This window comes from Orcinus orca, chromosome 20 (genome assembly GCF_937001465.1).
Source record: "Orcinus orca chromosome 20, mOrcOrc1.1, whole genome shotgun sequence".
NCBI classification, from domain to species: domain Eukaryota; kingdom Metazoa; phylum Chordata; class Mammalia; order Artiodactyla; family Delphinidae; genus Orcinus; species Orcinus orca.
This window is the reverse complement of record NC_064578.1, coordinates 54,736,204-54,754,356: the sequence shown is the minus strand read 5'-3', so window position 1 is coordinate 54,754,356 and position 18,153 is coordinate 54,736,204.

The following is an 18,153-nucleotide window of genomic DNA, read 5'->3' as shown; positions in this document are numbered from 1 at the left end:
GTCACTGCCCTGTCAGAGGTGGGGTCTTCTCCCTAGTTGTTGGAGTAGAGACCCCCAGATCTGTTTCTTAGCTGTGTTTCTGATCTGCAGTGCAAGGTAGGTGGGATTGGAGCACTCCCACTGTGAGAGAAGCCACTGAGTATTCCTCCTCTGGAGCTGTTCACCTGTGGATGTGCTCTGCTATGTCACCTTTCACCCATTATGTGAGCTCTCAGATTACACTGTTGTTGGCACTGCTTTTGGCCCCACGTTAACTGTGGGTATGCTGGCAGTTGACCCTGGTGTCTCTCAGTTGTTGTTTTCACCAGGCCACCAGCATAGATCCACAGAAGTCAGGTCCCAGGATTGCAGTAATCATTGATCTGGACCCACTGTGGGTGCTATAGGGGCAGTTCTGACTCTAGCCTGGCCCAACCCCCACATGTGTGTGCCCACAAAGTCTACAGCTGCTAAAGCTAGGCCCATCTTGGCTGCAGGAGCACTCCTTGTCCATTCAGATGTTCTGTAGGTGTTGAGTTTACAAGGCCATTTGTGCGGGTGTCAATCGTGATTTGTGTAGCTGCAAGGAGCGATTTCAGCTTTTCTTTCTTAGTTTCACAGGCCCTGGGGCTCAGCTGTGGTTTCAGCCCCGCCTCTGCAAGGAGGCCACCCACAGGCACCTGCTCCCAAAGCTACCATGGAGCACAAGATTCCACCCCAGTAAGGAGAGGGTGTGGAGGCAGCATGGTGGCTGGGGTCACAGGAATCCTGGTGGTAACGGGTGTATGGTGGAGCTGGCAGCCATGGGGATGAGACAGCCGGCCCTGGTGGGGGTCCTTCCTAGTACCCAGTCCCAGATGTGAGAGAACCGCCCTGCTGGGGGCCTTCCTAGTTGTCATGGAGGCAGGGGCTGGCACGTGGGGAGAGAGGCTGCAAAGGTGGCTCTGCCCCTGTGTGTCACTTAACAATGGTGCTTTGCTTCCATGGCAGTCCAGATTTCCTCCATAAGCATTTCTGGTTGTGGATTTCCTCACTCCCATCCCCTCAGGCTGTCTCCTTATAGCCAACAGCAGTCCTCTCCCCAGGCTTGCTCTCCAAACCCCATGTTCCAACCCCCAGTCCCCATCTGCACCGGGGACACATGTCTCAGGTTGGGGTGCACAGGGCCGTGGCATGGACTATGTAGGTCTCACTCTGTCCTGCCTGCCACAGACCAGTTGCTGCACTCTCTCTGCGAGCTCCTGAAGCTTCCCTTCTGTCTCAACTGATCTCCTCGCCAGTAAGGGGACTTCCCCAGAGGCGGAAACCTCTCCTCTCCTTCAGCTCCTCTTTCCAGAGGTGCCCTCCCATCCCACTTCTTTTCCTCCTCTTTTTCCCTTCTTTCTCTCTTCCTACCCAGTTACATGGGGATCTTTCTTGTCCCTTTAGGTGTCCAAGGTCCTCTTCTAGTGTTCAGCCAGGGCTCTGTGAGAATTGTTCCATTTGTATATGTATTCTTTTTTTTTGTTTTTTTTTTGGTACTGTTGTGGCCTCTCCCGTTGCGGAGCACAGGCTCCGGACGCACAGGCTCAGCAGCCATGGCTCATGGGTACAGCCGCTCCGCGGCATGTGGGATCCTCCCAGACCGGGGCACGAACCCATGTCCCTTACATCGGCAGGCAGACTCTTAACCACTGCGCCACCAGGGAAGCCCTGTAGATGTATTCTTGATGCATTTGTGGGGAGATATGAACTCCATGTCCTCCTCCTCCTCCTCCTCCATCTTGACCACCCTTCCCCCCATGTCTTCTTTTGAGAAATGTCTATTCAGGTTCTTTGTCCATTTTAAAGATCAAGTTATTTGTTGTGTTTGTTTCTATTGAGTTGTTTGCGTGTATTATATATTTTACATATTAGATATGTTTTTCAAATATTTCTTCCTATTTTGTAGGTATTCTCTTCTCCCTGTAAATGGCTTCCTTTGCTGTTCAAACGTTTATAGTTTAAAGGGGTTATTTTTCAGAAAAATTTTGCTTTTCTTGCTTGTGCTTTTGGGGTCATATCCAAAATCCATTGCCCATACCACTGTCAAGAAGTTTCCCTCCCCCCTCTTTTGTTCTTCCATTAATTTTACAGTTTCAGATCTTATATTTCTCTAAACCACATTGAATTAATTTTTGTATATAGTATGAGATACAGGTCTAATTTCTTCCTTATGCTTGTGAATATTGAGTTTCCCACTAATTTATTGAAGAGGGTATCCTTTCTTCATGTATGTTCCTGGCACTTTTGTCAAAGATAAGTTGACTGTAAATGTGTAGATTTGTTTGAGGTATTTCATTCAGTTGTTCTATTTGTTCATTTTTATGCTACTACCATACTGCTTTGATTACTATACTTGGTAGTATAGCTTGAAATTAGGAAGCGTGATGCCTTCAGCTTTGCTCTTTGTGCTCAAGATTGTTTTGGATATTTTCGGTCTTTTGTGATTTCATATGAATTTTAAGATTTCTTCTTCTGTTTTCTGTGAAAAATGCCCTTGGAATATTGACATGGATTGCATTAAATCTGTAGATTGCTTTGGGTAATATGGACATTTTTAACAGTATTCATTTATTCAATGCATTAACATGGGTTATCTTTCTATTTATTTGTGTCTTCTTCAAACTCATTCATCAATATTTTATAGTTCTCAGTGTACAGATCGTTCACATTCTTGGTTTAATCTATTCCTAAGTATTTTCTTCTTTTTGATGCTATTGTAAATGGAAATTTTTTGTTAACTTTTTCTGATAGTTTCTGTTGTTAGTGTGTAGAACCACAAATGACTTTTGTATGTTGATTTTATATCCTGCAACTTTATTTATCAGTTTAAAAGTTTTTTGGGGGTGGCATTTTTAGGGTTTTCTAGATATAAGAATATGTCATCTGCAAATGGAGGAAATTTAGCTTACTTTTATGATTTGGGTTTATTTCTCTTGCCTGTTTGCTCTGGCTAGGAATTCCAGTACTATGTTGAATAGAAGTGGCAAGAATAGGTAAACTTGTCTTGCTCCAGATCTTAGAAGAAAAGTTTTCAGGGTTCATAATTCAGTATGTTCTTAGCTTTGGGCTTGTCATATGACTTTTAATGTGTTGAGGTATACTCCTTCTATAACTAATTCTTGACAGTCTTTATCATGAAAGGAAGTTGGATTTTGTCAAATGATTTTTCTGTATCTATTAATATGATCATATATTCGCTTTATTCTCTTAATGTGATATATCACATTTATTGATTTGCATATGTTGAGCTATCCTTGCATATAGGCATAAATCCCACTTGATCATGGTGAATGACCCTTTTAATGTGCTATTGAATTTAGTTTGCTAGTATTTTGAGTCTATTTCTTCTATGTTTTTCAGGGATATTGACCTGTACTTTTCTCATAGTACCCTTGTCTGGTTTTGATATTGGGGTATGCCTCATAAGATTGTTTGAAAGTGTTCCTCCTTCTTTAATTTTTTGGAAGCATTTGAAAAGTATTGGCTTTTCTAAAAAACATCTTTATTGGAGTATAATTGCTTTACAATGTTGTGTTAGTTTCTGCTATATAACAAAGTGAATCAGATATATATGTATATAAATATAAATATTTATATTTATATATATCCATCTATATCCCCTACCTCTTGCTTCTCCCAACCACCCTCCCTATCCCACCGCTCTGGTGGTCACAAAGCACGGAGCTGATCTCCCTGTGCTATACAGCTGCTTCCCACTAGCTATCTATTTTACATTTGGTAGTGTATATATGTTAGTGTTACTCTCTCACTTCATCTCAGCTTACACTTCCCCCTCCCTGTGCAGTCAAGTCCGTTCTCTATGTTTGCTTCCTTATTCCTCTCCTGCCCCTAGGTTCATCAGAAACTTTTGTTTTATTCCATTTTTTTTAATGGAAGCATTATTATTTATTTAGCTGTGACACCTCAAGTAACTTTTGAAAAATTTAAGAGGATGAAAATAGAAGGCATTTTGAAAATCCTTACAACCCTTCAAAGCATTATGTTCAGGGTTATATTTGAACCTCTCTTTGTTTTTATTTTTCTTTTTAATTTGATCCTGCCACACACATGTGAGCCATGTGATGAGGCTTTCTCCCTCAGCTCACCAGTGTCTTTTTTCTTTTTTCTAACATCTTTATTGGAGTATAATTGCTTTACAATGGTGTGTTAGGTTCTGCTTTATAACAAAGTGAATCAGCTATACATATACATATATCCCCATATCTCTTCCTTCTTGCGTCTTCCTCCCTCCCACTCTCCCTACCCCACCCCTCTAGGTGGTCACAAAGCACTGAGCTGATCTCCCTGTGCTATGCAGCCGATTCCCACTAGCTATTGATTCTACATTTGGTAGTGTATATATGTCCATGCCACTCTCTCACTTTGTCCCAGTTTACTCTTCCTCCTCCCCATGTCCTCAAGTCCATTCTCTAGTAGGTCTGCATCTTTATTCCCGTCCTGCCACCTAGGTTCTTCATAAACATTTTTTTCTTCTTTTAGATTCCATATATATGTGTTAGCATATGGTCTTTGTTTTTCTCTTTCTGACTTACTTCACTCTGTATGACACTGTCTAGGTCTATCCATCTCACTACAAATAACTCAGTTTCGTTTCTTTTTATGGCTGAGTAATATTCCATTGTATATATGTGCTACATCTTCTTTATCCATTCATCTGTCAGTGGACACTTAGGTTGCTTCCATGTCCTGGCTATTGTAAATAGAGTTGCAGTGAACACTGTGGTACATGACTCTTTTTGAATTATGGTTTTCTCAGGGTATATGCCCAGTAGTGGGATTGCTGGGTCGTATGGTAGCTCTATTTTTAGTTTTTTAAGGAACCTCCATACTGTTCTCCATAGTGGCTGTATCAATTTACATTCCCACCAACAGTGTAGGAGGGTTCCCTTTTCTCCACACCCTCTCCAGCATTATTTATTGTTTGTAGATTTTTTGATGATGGCCATTCTGACTGGTGTGAGGTAATACCTCACTGCGGTTTTTTTTTGTTGTTGTTGTTGTTTTCTATGTGGTATGCAGGCCTCTCACTGTTGTGGCCTCTCCCATTGCGGAGCACAGGCTCCAGACACGCAGGCCCAGTGGCCATGGCTCATGGGCCCAGCCGCTCCGCGGCATGTGGGATCTTCCCGGACTGGGGCACGAACCCGTGTCCCCTGCATCAGCAGGCAGACTCTCAATCACTGCGCCACCAGGGAAGCCCAGGTTGTTTGTTTTTTGATATTGAGCTGCATGAGCTGCTTGTATATTTTGGAGATTAATCCTTTGTCAGTTGCTTCGTTTGCAAATATTTTCTCCCATTCTGAGGGTTGTCTTTTCATCTTGTTTATGGTTTCCTTTGCTGGCAAAAAGCTTTTAAGCTTCATTAGGTCTAGGAGGTGGGTCTAGGAGGTGGGTCATTTCCATTTCTCTAGGAGGTGGGTCAAAAAGGGTCTTGCTGTGATTTATGTCAAAGAGTGTTCTTCCTATGTTTTCCTCTAAGAGTTTTATAGTGTCTGGCCTTAAATTTAGGTCATTAATCCATTTTGAGTTTATTTTTGTGTATGGTGTTAGGAAGTGTTCTAATTTCATTCTTTTACATGTAGTTGTCCAGTTTTTCCAGCACCACTTATTGAAGAGGCTGTCTTTTCTCCATTGTACATTCTTGCCTCCTTTAAGAAAGGTAAGGTGACCATATGTGTGTGGGTTTATCTCTGGGCTTTCTGTCCTCTTCCATTGATCTATATTTCTGTTTTTGTGCCAGTACCATACTGTCCTGATTACTGTAGCTTTGTAGTAGTGAGAGTGGGCATCCTTGTCTTGTTCCTGATCTTAGAGGAAATGGTTTCAGTTTTTCACCATTGAGAACAATGTTGGCTGTGAGTTTGTCATATATGGCCTTTATTATGTTGAGGTAGGTTCCCTCTATGCCTACTCTCTGGAGAGTTTTTATCATAAATCGGCGTTGAATTTTGTCAAAGGCTTTTTCTGCATCTATTGAGATAATCTTATGGTGTTTTTGTAGACAGCATATATATGGGTCTTGTTTTTGTATCCATTCAGCTAGTCTATGTCTTTTGGTTGGAGCATTTAATCCATTTACAGTTAAGGTAATTTTTGATATGTATGTTACTATTACCATTTTCTTAATTGTTTTTGTAGGTCTTTTCCTTCTCTTGTGTTTCCTGTCTAGAGAAGTTCCTTTAACATTTGTTGTAAAGCTGGTTTGGTGGGGTAAATTCTCTTAACTTTTTCTTGTTTGTAAAGGTTTTAATTTCTCCATCAAATCTGAATGAGATCCTTGCTGGGTAGAGTAATCTTGGTTGTAAGTTTTTCCCTTTCATCACTTTAATTATGTCCTGCCACTCCCTTCTGGCTTGCAGAGTTTCTGTTGAAAGTTCAGCTGTTAACTTTATGGGAGTTCCCTTGTATGTTATTTGTTGCTTTTCCCTTGCTGCTTTTAATATTTTTCTTTGTATTTAATTTTTGATAGTTTGATTAATATGTGTCTTGGTGTGTTTCTCCTTGGATTTATCCTGTATGGGACTCTCTGTGCTTCTTGGACTTGACTATTTCCTTTCCCATATTAGGGAAGTTTTCAACTATAATCTCTTCAAATATTTTCTCAGATGCTTTCTTTTTCTCTTCTTCTTCTGGGACCCTTATAATTTGAATGGTGGTGCATTTAATGTTGTCCCAGAGGGCTGTGAGACTGTCCTCAATTCTTTTCATTCTTTTTTCTTTATTCTGCTCTGTGGTAGTTATTTCCAGTATTTTATCTTCCAGGTCACTTATCCGTTCTTCTGCCTCAGTTATTCTGCTTATGATTCCTCCTAGAGAATTTTTAAATTCATTTATTGTGTTGTTCATCATTGTTTGTTTAGTTCTTTAGTTCATCATCTTTAGTTCTTCTAGGTCCTTTTGAAACGTTTTTTGTATGTTCTCCATTCTATTTCCAAGATTTTGGATCATCTTTACTATCATTACTCTGAATTCTTTTTCAGGCAGACTTCCTGTTTCCTCTTCATTTGTTTGGTCTGGTGTGTTTTTACCTTGCTCCTTCATCTGCTGTGTATTTCTCCGTCTTCTCATTTTGTTTAACTTACTGTGTTTGGGGTCTCCATTTCACAGGCTGCAGGTTTGTAGCTCCTGTTGTTTTTGGTGTCTGCCCCCAGTGGGTAAGGTTGGTTCAACGGCTTGTGTAGGCTTCCTGGTGGAGGAGACTGGTGCCTCTGTTCTCATGGGCAGGGCCATGTCTGGTGGTGTGTTTTGGGGTGTCTGTGAACTTATTATGATTTTAGGCAGCCTCTCTGCTAATGGGTGGGTTTGTGTCCCTGTCTTGCTAGTTGTTTGGCATGGGGTATCCAGCACTGGAGTTTGCTGGCCGTTGGGTGCAGATGGGTCTTAGCGTTGAGACAGAGATCTCCGGGAGAGCTTTTGCCATTTTATATTATGTGGGACCAGGTGATCTCTGGTGGTCCAATGTCCTGAATTCGGCTCTCCCACCTCAGAGGCTCAGGCTTGACACCAGGCTGGAGCACTAAGACTCTGTCAGCCACATGGCTCAGAAGAAAAGGGAGAAAAAAGAAAAAAATAATAAAAGAAAAATTAAAGGAGTTATTAAAATTTAAAAAAATTTAAAATTATTAAAGTAAAAAAATTAAAAAGTAATAATAAAAAAAAGAGAGCAACCAAACCAATAAACAAATCCACCAATGATAACAAGCACTAAAAACTATACTAATATAAACATAAAATCAGAAACAAGTCAGTCACAGACAGAAAACGCCAAGCCTACAGTTGCTCCCACAGTCCACTGCCTCAATTTTGGGATGATTCATTGTCTATTCAGGTATTTCACAGATGCAGGATACATCAAGTTGATTGTGGGGATTTAATCCACTGCTCCTGAGGCTGCTGGGAGAGATTTCCGTTTCTCTTCTTTGTTTGCACAGCTCCCGGGTTTCGGCTTTGGATTTGGCCCTGCCTCTGCGTGTAGGTTGCCTGAGGGCATCTGTTCTTCGTTCAGACAGGACGGGGTTAAAGGAGCAGCTGATTTGGGGGTTCTGGCTCCCTCAGGTCGTGGGGGAGGGAGGGGCACAGAGTGCGGGGCAAGCCTGTGTCGGCAGAGGCCAGCATGACGTTGCACCAGCCTGGGGCATTCTCCCTGGGAAGTTGTCCCTGGATCCCAGGACCCTGCAGTGGCGGGCTGCACAGGCTCCTGGGAGGGGAGGTGTGGATAGTGACCTGTGCTTGCACACAGGCTTCTTGGTGGTGGCAGCAGTGGCCTTAGCATCTCATGCCCGTCTCTGGGGTCCGCGCTTTTAGCCGCAGCTCGTGCCCGTGTCTGGCGCTCCTTTAAGTAGCGCTCTTAAACCCCTCTCCTCGCGCAACAGGAAACAGAGGCAAGAAAAAGTCTCGTCTCTCCGCAGTTCCAGACTTTTCCCGGACTCCCTCCCGGCTAGCCGTGGTGCACTAACCCCTTCAGGCTGTGTGCACGCAGCCAATCGCAGTCCTCTCCCTGGGATCCAACTGAAGCCCAAGCCTCAGCTCCCAGCCACGCCTGCCCCAGTGGGTGAGCAGATGAGCCTCTCGGGCTGGTGAGTGCTGGTTGGCACCGATCCTCTGTGCGGGAGTCTCCCCGCTTTGGCCTCCTCACCCCTGTTGCTGTGCTCTCCTCCATGGCTCCAAAGCTTTCACCCTCCACCACCCACAGTCTCTGCCCACGAAGGGGCTTCCTAGTGTGTGGAAACCTTTCCTCCTTCACAGCTCCCTCCCACTGGTGTAGGTTCCGTCCCTATTCTTTTGTCTCTGTTTTTCCTTTTTTCTTTTGCCTTACCCAGGTACATGGGGGAATTTCTTGCCTTCTGGGAGGTCTGAGGTCTTCTGCCAGCGTTCAGTAGGTGTTCTGTAGGAGTTGCTCCACGTGTAGATGTATTTCTGATGTATCCGTGGGGAGGAAGGTGATCTCTGCATCCTACTCTTCCACCATCTTTTCCTGTCTCTATATGTCTCACCTTTTTATCCATTTATCTAACATTGAACATTTAGGTTGCTACCATATATTGGCTATTTAAAATAATGTTGCAGTGAACATAAGGGTGTATATATCTCTTTAAATTAGTGTTTCATTTTGTTTTCTTTGGATAAATAACCAAAAGTGGAATTGCTAGATCATATAGCAGTTTTATTTTTTATGTTTTCAGTACCGTCCACACTGTTTTCAATAGAGGCTGCACTGATTTACATTCCCACTAGGAGTGCAGGTGAATTCTCTCTTCTCTACATCCTCTGCAACACTTCTTTTTTTTTTTTTTAACAGTACGCGGGCCCCTCACTGTTGTGGCCTCTCCCATTGCGGAGCACAGGCTCCAGACGCGCAGGCTCAGTGGCCGTGGCTCACGGGCCCAGCCGCTCCGTGGCATGTGGGATCTTCCCAGACTGGGGCACAAACCAGTGTCCCCTGCATTGGCAGGCGGACTCTCAACCACTGTGCCACCAGGGAAGCCCTCTGCAACACTTCTTAATTGTCATTTTCATGATAGCTATCCTGAGAACTGTAAGGTTATATCTTTTTGTGGTTTTGATTTACATTTCCCTGTTGATTAGTGATGCTGACCATGTTTCCATGTGCCTTTTGGCCATCTCTCTATTTTTTTTTTTTAGCAAAATATGTATTCAGCTCCTCTATGCAATTATTTAATTTTTTAAAATTCTATTTTATTTACAATATAATATTAGCTTCAGGTGTACAGCATAGTTATCCAGTATTTTTTACAGATTATACTTGATTAAAAGTTATTATAAGATAATGGCTATAATTCTCTGTCCTATACAGTATATATTTGTTGCTCATCTATTTTGTACATAGTAGTTTGTACCTCTTAATCCTATATGCCTAATTTGCTCCACCCCTGACCCCTCCCCACTGGTAATCACTAGCTTGTTTATATACCTGTGAGTCTGTTTCCATTTTGCATATACATTTGTTTGTATTATTTTTAGATTACACATATCACACAGTATTTGTATTTCTCTGATTTACTTCATTAAGCACAGTACTCTCTAGGTCCATCCATGTTGCTGCAAATGGCAGAATTTCATTTGTTTATGGCTGTGTAATATTCCATCTATCTATCTATATATATATATACCATATTTTTGTTATCCATTTGTCTGTTCATGGGAATTTGGGTTGCTTTCATATCTTGGCCACTGTCAGTAGTTCTGCTCTGAACATTTGGGGTTTATGTATCTTTTTGAATTGGTGTTTTCATCTTTTTTTTGAATATGTGCCCAGGAGAGTTACTGAGGGATCATATTGTAGTTCTATTTTTAGCCTTTTGAGAAACCACCATACTATTTTCCATCATGGCTGGAACAGTTTACAGTCCTACCAGCAGTGTACAGGGTTGACTTTTCTCCACATCTCCAAAGTTTGTTATTTGTAGACATTTTGATGAGAGCTGTTTTGACAGGCGTGAGGTTGATGTCTCATTGTTTTGAATGGAACTTCTCTAATAATTAGTGATGTTGAGCATTTTTTCATGTGTCTATTAGCCATCTGTAAGGCTTCTTTGGAAGGATGCCTATTCATATCTTCTGCCCATTATTGATTGTTGTTTGTTCTTTTTTGATATTGACTTGTATGAGCCATTTATATTTTTTGGATATTAATCCTTTGTCAGTCATATCATTTGCAAATATTTTCTCCCATTTTGTAGTTTGACTTAGTTTCTTGATGGTTTTCATTGCTGCGCAAAGACTTAAGTTATTTAGATCACATTTAGTTTTGCTTTTATTTCTTTTGCCTTACAAGACTAATCAAAAAAAATATTGCTACAATTTATGCCAAAGAGTGTTCAGCGTATGTTCACTCCTAGGAGCTTTAGGGTTTGGGGTATTACATTTAGGTCCTTAATCCACTTGGAGTATTTTTGTGTATGGTGTGAGGAAATGTTCTAATCTCATTATTTTACCTGTAGTGTTCCAGTTTTCCCAGCACCATTTATTGAAGACACTGTCTTTTCTCCATTCTTGATTCCTTTGTAGTAGAATTATTGACTGTAAGTGTGTGGGATCCTTTCAGGCCTCTATCTTATTCCATTGATCTCTGAGTCTGTTTTTGTGATTATTGTAGCTTTGTAGTCAGGGAGCATATCTCCATCTTTGCTAAAGCAATCCTGAGAAAAAAGAGCAATGAGGGTATTTTGTGGTTCTATATTTCTTTTAGGATTATTTGTTCTAGTTCTGTGAAAAATGTCATGGGTATTTTATTAGGGAATGCTTTATATCTGTAGGTTGCTTGGAGAAGTATGGCTCTTTTTAACATATTAATTATTCCAATCCAAGAGTATGAGTTATCTTTTCATTTATTTGTGTTATCTTCCATTTCTTTCATTGATCTCTTATACTTTTCAGTATATAAATCTTTCACATCTGTGGTTAAATTTATTCCTAGGTCTTTTATTATTTTAATACAATCAATATTTTTCTTAATTCCTCTGATAGTTTGTTATTGGTGCAGGAAAAAATAACAGATTTCTGTATATTGTATATACTTCAAATTTACTGAATTTATTCATGCTAATACTTTGTGGGTGAAATCTTTAGGGTTTTCTCTATGTGTCATGTTCAAACAGTGACACTTTTAGTTCCTTTACAAACTAGATCCCCTTTTTTATTTTTGTCCTTTTGCTGTGGCCAGGATTATTAATACTATGTTGAATAAAAGTGGTGAGAACAGTCATCCTTGTCTTGCTCCTGTTCTTAGGGGAAATGCTTTCAACTTTTCATCATTGAGTATGATGTTAGCTGTGGTTTTGTCATATATGCCCTTTATTATATAAAGGTATGTTGCCTCTATACCAACTTTGTTGAGAGATTTTCTCATAAATCAGATTTTGAAGTTCATTGAATTTTTGTCAGTTGCTTTTGCTGGAGCTATGATCATTTGGTTTTATCCTTTGTTATGCTAATCTGGTGCATTATTTTTAAAAAAATAAATTTTATTTATTTTTGGCTGTGTTGGGTCTTCGCTGCTGCATGCAGGCTTTCTCTAGTTGCGGTGAGCGGGGGCTACTCTTTGTTGCAGTGCATTGGCTTCTCATTGCAGAGCATGGGCTCTAGGTGTGCGGGCTTCAGTAGTTGCAGCACACGGACTCAGTAGTTGTGGCTCATGGGGTCTAGAGCACAGGCTTAGTAGTTGTGGCACATGGGCTTAGTTGCTCCACGGCATGTGGGATCTTCCAGGACCGGGCTCGAACCTGTGTCCCCTGCATTGGCAGGTGGATTCTCAACCACTGTGCCACCAGAGAAGCCCCTAATCTGGTGTGTCATTTAACTGATTTGCATATATTGAATCATCCCTGCATCACTGAGATAAATCCCACATGATCATGGGGTATCGTTCTTTTAATGTATTGTTGAATTCACTTTGCTAATATTTTGTTGAGGATTTTTGCATCTGTGTTCATCAGGAATATTGGCCTGTAATCTTTTTTTTTTTTTGTAATATCTTTATCTGGTTTTCATATATGGGTAATGCTGGTCTCAGAAAATTAGTATGGAAACACTCCTTCAATTGTTTGGAATCGTTTGAGAGGGTAGTTGTTTAATAGTTGAGAGGGTAGTTGTGCTTTATCAGTGAAGCCACCTGACCCTGGACTTTTGTTTATTGGAAGTTTTTTGATTACAGATTCAATTTCATTACTAGCAATTGATCTGTTTAGATTTTTTTTATTCCTGATTCAATCTTGGAAGAATTATAATTCTAGGAATTTATCCATTTCTTATAGGTTGTCCAATTTTTTAGTGTGTAATTGTTTGTAGTAATCTCTTATGATACTTTGTTTTACTATGGTGTCTGTTGTAACTTCATCACTTTCACTTCTGATGTATTTGGGTCTTCTTGTTCTTTAAAAAACATACATTTGTCTTATTAAGCTTTTGAAAAGAATAAGTGTTTAATCTCCTACTCTTACTGTATGTATACCTTTTCCAGTGAGATTTTTACTTTTGTGTTTTCTTGTTACTAATTAGTGATATTAATTTTAAGCTTAAATACATTTCTTCAACATTTCTTGTAAGCATGTTTTATTAGTGATGAATTCATTTAGCTTTTGCTTGTCTGGGAAACACTTGATCTCTCTTTCGATTCTGAATAATAATCTTCTTGGTACAGTATTCTTGTCGTAACCTTTTTCCTTTAAGCCCATTGAATATATCCTGTCATTCATTTCTTGTCTGCAAATATGCTGAAAAGTCACCTGATAGTATTATGAGAACACCTTGCCCATAACCAGTTAATTTTATTTCACTGCTTCTATGATCCCTCTTTGTCTTTAATTTTTGACATTTTATCTATGATATGTCTTGGTATGGATCTGTTTGTCTTCAGCTTGTTTGGCACTCTGTTTTTCTGGAACTGGATGTCTGTTACATTTACCAGGTCAGGAAAATTGTCAGTTATTATATCCTCTAATAAGTTATCTGCCTCTTACTCTCTTTCTCCTCTTTCTGGGACCCCTATAATGCTACAGTTAGTATTGTTGATATTGTGCCAGAAGTCCCTTTATCTATTATTTTAATTCTTTTTTCTTCTTGCTATTCAATTCGGGTAAGTTTCACTACTTTGACTTCCAGATCACAGATCTGTTCTCCTGTATTATATAATCTAACATTGCTTCCCTTTAGTGTGTGTGTGTGTGTGTGTGTGTGTGTTTTCATCTCAGTTATTGTAGTTTTCAGCTCTTTGGTTCATTTTTTACATTTTATTATGCTCTCACTGTGTTTATTTTTCTGACTTGAGTGAGCATCATAATCATTACATTGAACACTTTTTTTCAGGTAGAAAGTGTTTCCCTGTTTTGTCTAGTTCTTCTTCTGATGTTGTGTCTTGTTACTTCATTTGTAATATATTCATCTACTCCCTTATGTTTCTTAATTCTTTGTGCATTTCCACTCACTAGGTTCAGTTCATGACATTTTTCAGTCTTGGAGAAGTGGCCTTATATAGGAGATGGCCTACAGGGCCCAGCAGCACATTCTCCTCTAGCCAGCACAGCCAGATGCTGCAGGGACGTCCCCTATGTGCCCTGCATGTCCCTTTCTGTTGTAGAAGGGTCAACTGTTGTGCACAAGCTGTTAGGTGGGGTTGGACCCTGGTCTAAATATCTGTGAAGTCCTGCATTTTGTGATTGCTGTGGGTGTGCTCATAGGCAAGGCAGCCCTCCATTATGGGTCTGCTCCAGGTGCACAGATGGGTAGGGAAGGCCCCCAGTGTGTTTGCTTGTGAGGCCTTGTGGTGCAGGAGTGCTGTAGACCCCGTGGTAGATGGGGCAGGCCCCTGATACTAATCAGTTAGAAGGAAGATTCTAAAATGTTGCCTGTGAGTGTCTCAGTCCCTAGCAGGAGTCCAAGCTGCCTCTTGCTTTCTGGGATTAGCATGTGGGTCTGACCCAGATGTCTTTCAAACTACTGGATCTGCACAGAGATTGAGAACATGTGAGGTTTGGTGTGTGCCCTTTAAGAGTGGAGTCTCAATTTCCTTTAACTTCCAGCTCTCCTGAAAGGAAGCCCTGCACGTTTTCAAAGCCAGACCTGCTGTGTTCTTTCCTTCCCAATGCAGGAACTCTGGGTTGGGCAGCCTGATGCAGGGCTCAGACCCTTCCCTCCTTGGGGAGGACCTATCCAGTTGTGGTATCTGTAAATCATGGAGCACAGTGCTGAAGGTGTGGGTTCTAACTAGACTGTGTTTCCAATCCACTTACGTGCCTTGTGGTTTCTCATTCTTTATAGCTTGAGTTGTGGAAAATTTTCTCTGCTGGTCTTCAGGGGATTCTCAGAGATAACTTCTCTGTAAGCAGTTGTAATTTTGGTGTGCCCATGGGAGGAGGTGAGCTCAGGATCTTCCGTACTCCATCCTCTGGCTCCCCTCTCCCCTTTTGTAAAATATATGCATTTCTCACTGTAAACACTTCTCTCTGAATTGTGTTTACTATATTCCATATGTTTAGGTACTTTGTGTTTCCACATTTGTTTGCTTTAAGATATTGTTTGATATCCCTTTTGATTTATTGTTGCATGCATTGGTTGTTCAATAGCTTGTTGTTCACTATCTAAGTGCTCTTGAATTTTCAATTATTCTTCCTAATACTGAATTTCAGTTTCATAGCATTGTGGCTGGAAAAGATACTTGATATGATTTTAATCTTCTTGGATTCTTGAAGTCTTGTTTTGTGGCTTAATATATTATCCATCCTAGGAAATATTCTATGTACACTTAAGAAGAATGGGCGTTTCACTGCTGTTGAGTGGAATGTACTATATACGTCTGTTAGGTTCACTTGATAGTGAGTGTAATGTTAAGCCCAAAGTTTCCTGATTGTATAGACCATCTAGGCTGAATATCAATGCTGAAAGTTGGGTAGTGAAGTTTCTTACCATTCTTATATTTCTGCACATTTTCCACTTCATATCTGTTAATATTTTCTTTCTATATTTAGAGGCTCCAGTGCTGGATCCATACTTATTTATAACTCATTATTTCTTAATGCATTAATCCCTATATCATTATATAAGAACCTTTGATTCTTTGAGAGGTTTGTCTTAAAGTCTATTTTGCCTGATACTAGATTATTCTGTAATTATCATTTGCATGGAGTATCTTATTTCCAGTCTTTCAATTTTATCCTATCTATGGCCTAAAGTTAACACAGATTTCTTGTACACAGTATATAATTAATCTTGTTAAAAAAAATTCATTCAAACACAGTAGGGAGATTTTAAATTGAAGTATAGTTGATATATAGTATTATATTAGTGTCAGGGGTACAACATAGTGGTTTAACATTTTATAGATTATACTCCATTTGAGGTTATTACAAAATAATGACTATTTCCTTATGTTGTACAATACATCCTTGTTTATTCTGTACATAGGGGTATTGGATCAAGAGATAAAAGCTACTATCTCTCTCTCCCCCTTCACTCTCCCAACTAGTTACCCCTAATTTGTTCTCTGTGAGCCGATTTCTGTTTTCTTCCATAAATTCCTTTGTTCTAACTTACATGTGGAATCTAAAAAATTGAATAGGGTATTTGACTGATTTCACTAAGTATAATACACTCTAGGTCCATCCATGTTGTAGCACATGGCAGTATTTTTATATTTAATGGCTGATTAATGTCCCATTCTATACATATATATTTAATATTTTATCCATTCATCTGTTGATAGTTTGCTGCCATATCTTGGCCATTGAAAATAATGCTGCTATAAATATTGGGGTGCATGTATCTTTTCAAATTGGTGTTTTCACTTTCTTTGGGTATATACCCACCAGTGGAATTGTTTCTTTTTTTTTAAACATCTTTATTGGAGTATAATTGCTTTACAATGTTGTGTTAGTTTCTGCTGTATAACAAAGTGAATCAGTTATATGTATACATATATCCTCATATCCCCTACCTCTTGCATCTCCTTCCCACTCTCCCTGTCCCACCCCTCTAGGTGGTCACAAAGCACTGAGTTGATCTCCCTGTGCTATGTGGCTGCTTCCCACTGGCTATCTATTTTACATTTGGTAGTGTATATATGTCATTGCTACTCTCACTTCATCCCAGCTTCCCCTTCCCCTTCCCCCTCCCGGTGTCCTCAAGTCCATTCCCTACATCTGTGTCTTTATTCCTGTTCTGCCCCTAGGTTCATCAGAACCTTTTTTTTTTTAGATTCCATATATATGTGTTAGCATATGGTATTTGTTTTTCTCTTTATGACTTACTTCACTCTGTATGACAGACTCTAGGTCCATCCACCTCACTACAGATAACTCAATTTCCTTTCTATTTATGGCTGAGTAATATGGAATTTTTTCTTAATACAGTAGGTCTCATTTTAGTTTTTTGACAACCTCAGTAATATTTTCATAGTGGTTGCACCAATTTACAATCTCACCAACAGTGTACTAGGGTTCCCTTTCCTCACAATCCCCACTAACATTTGTTATCTTTAGACTTTTTGATGAGAGCCATTTTGACAGATGTGAGGTCATGTCTCATTGTGGTTTTGATTGCATTTATCCAGTGATTAGTGATATTTAGCATTTTTTCATTTGCCTGTTGGCTATCTCTATATCTTCTGTGGAAAAAGTCTATTACGGGTTTCTCTCCATTTTTCATCTTTTTTTGTTTTTTGATACTGAGTGGATGACCACTTTATATAATTTGTTTTTGTTTTGTTTTTTGCAGTACGCAGGCCTCTCGCTGCTGTGGCCTCTCCCGTTGTGGAGCACAGGCTCCAGACGCGCAGGCTCAGCGGCCATGGCTCACGGGCCCAGCCGCTCCGCAGCATGTGGGATCCTCCCGGACCAGGGCACTGAACCCGTGTCCCTTGCATCGGCAGGCGGACTCTCAACCACTGCGCCACCAGGGAAGCCCCACTTTATATAATTTGGATATTAACCCCTTCTCCATCACATCCTTTGTGTATATTTTTCTCCCATTCTGTAGGCTATCTTTTCATTTTGTCTAACATTTCCTTTGCTCTGCAAAAGATTTTAATTAGGTCTCATTTGTTTCTTTTTCCTTTTATGTCTTTTCCCCTTAGGTGACAAATCCAAAGAAAGTGTTCCCATTTGTGACAAAGAGTGTTCAGCCTATGTTCTCTCCTAGGAGTTTTAGGGTTTGAGGTATTCCATTTAGGTCCCTAATCATTTTGAGTTTGCTTTTGTATATGGTGTGAGGAAATGTTCTAATCACATTATTTTTATTTTTTTTTTGCGGTACGCGGGTCTCTCACTGTTGTGGCCTCTCCCGTTGCGGAGCACAGGCTCCGGAAGTGCAGGCTCAGCAGCCATGGCTCATGGGCCCAGCCGCTCTGCAGCATGTGGGATCTTCCTGGACCGGGGCACGAACCTGTGTCCCCTGCATCGGCCAGTATTTCCAGCACCACTTATTAAAGAGACTATTTTTCTCCATTGTATATTTGTGTTTCTTTGTAGTAGATTTGTTGACCATAGGTGTGCGGGTTCCTTTCTGGGCTCACTATACTATTTCATTGATCTATATGTCTCTTTTGTGATTATTTTAGTTTTGTAGCCAGGAAGTGTGATATCTCCAGCTTTGGTGTTTTTTCTCAGGATTGCTTTAGCA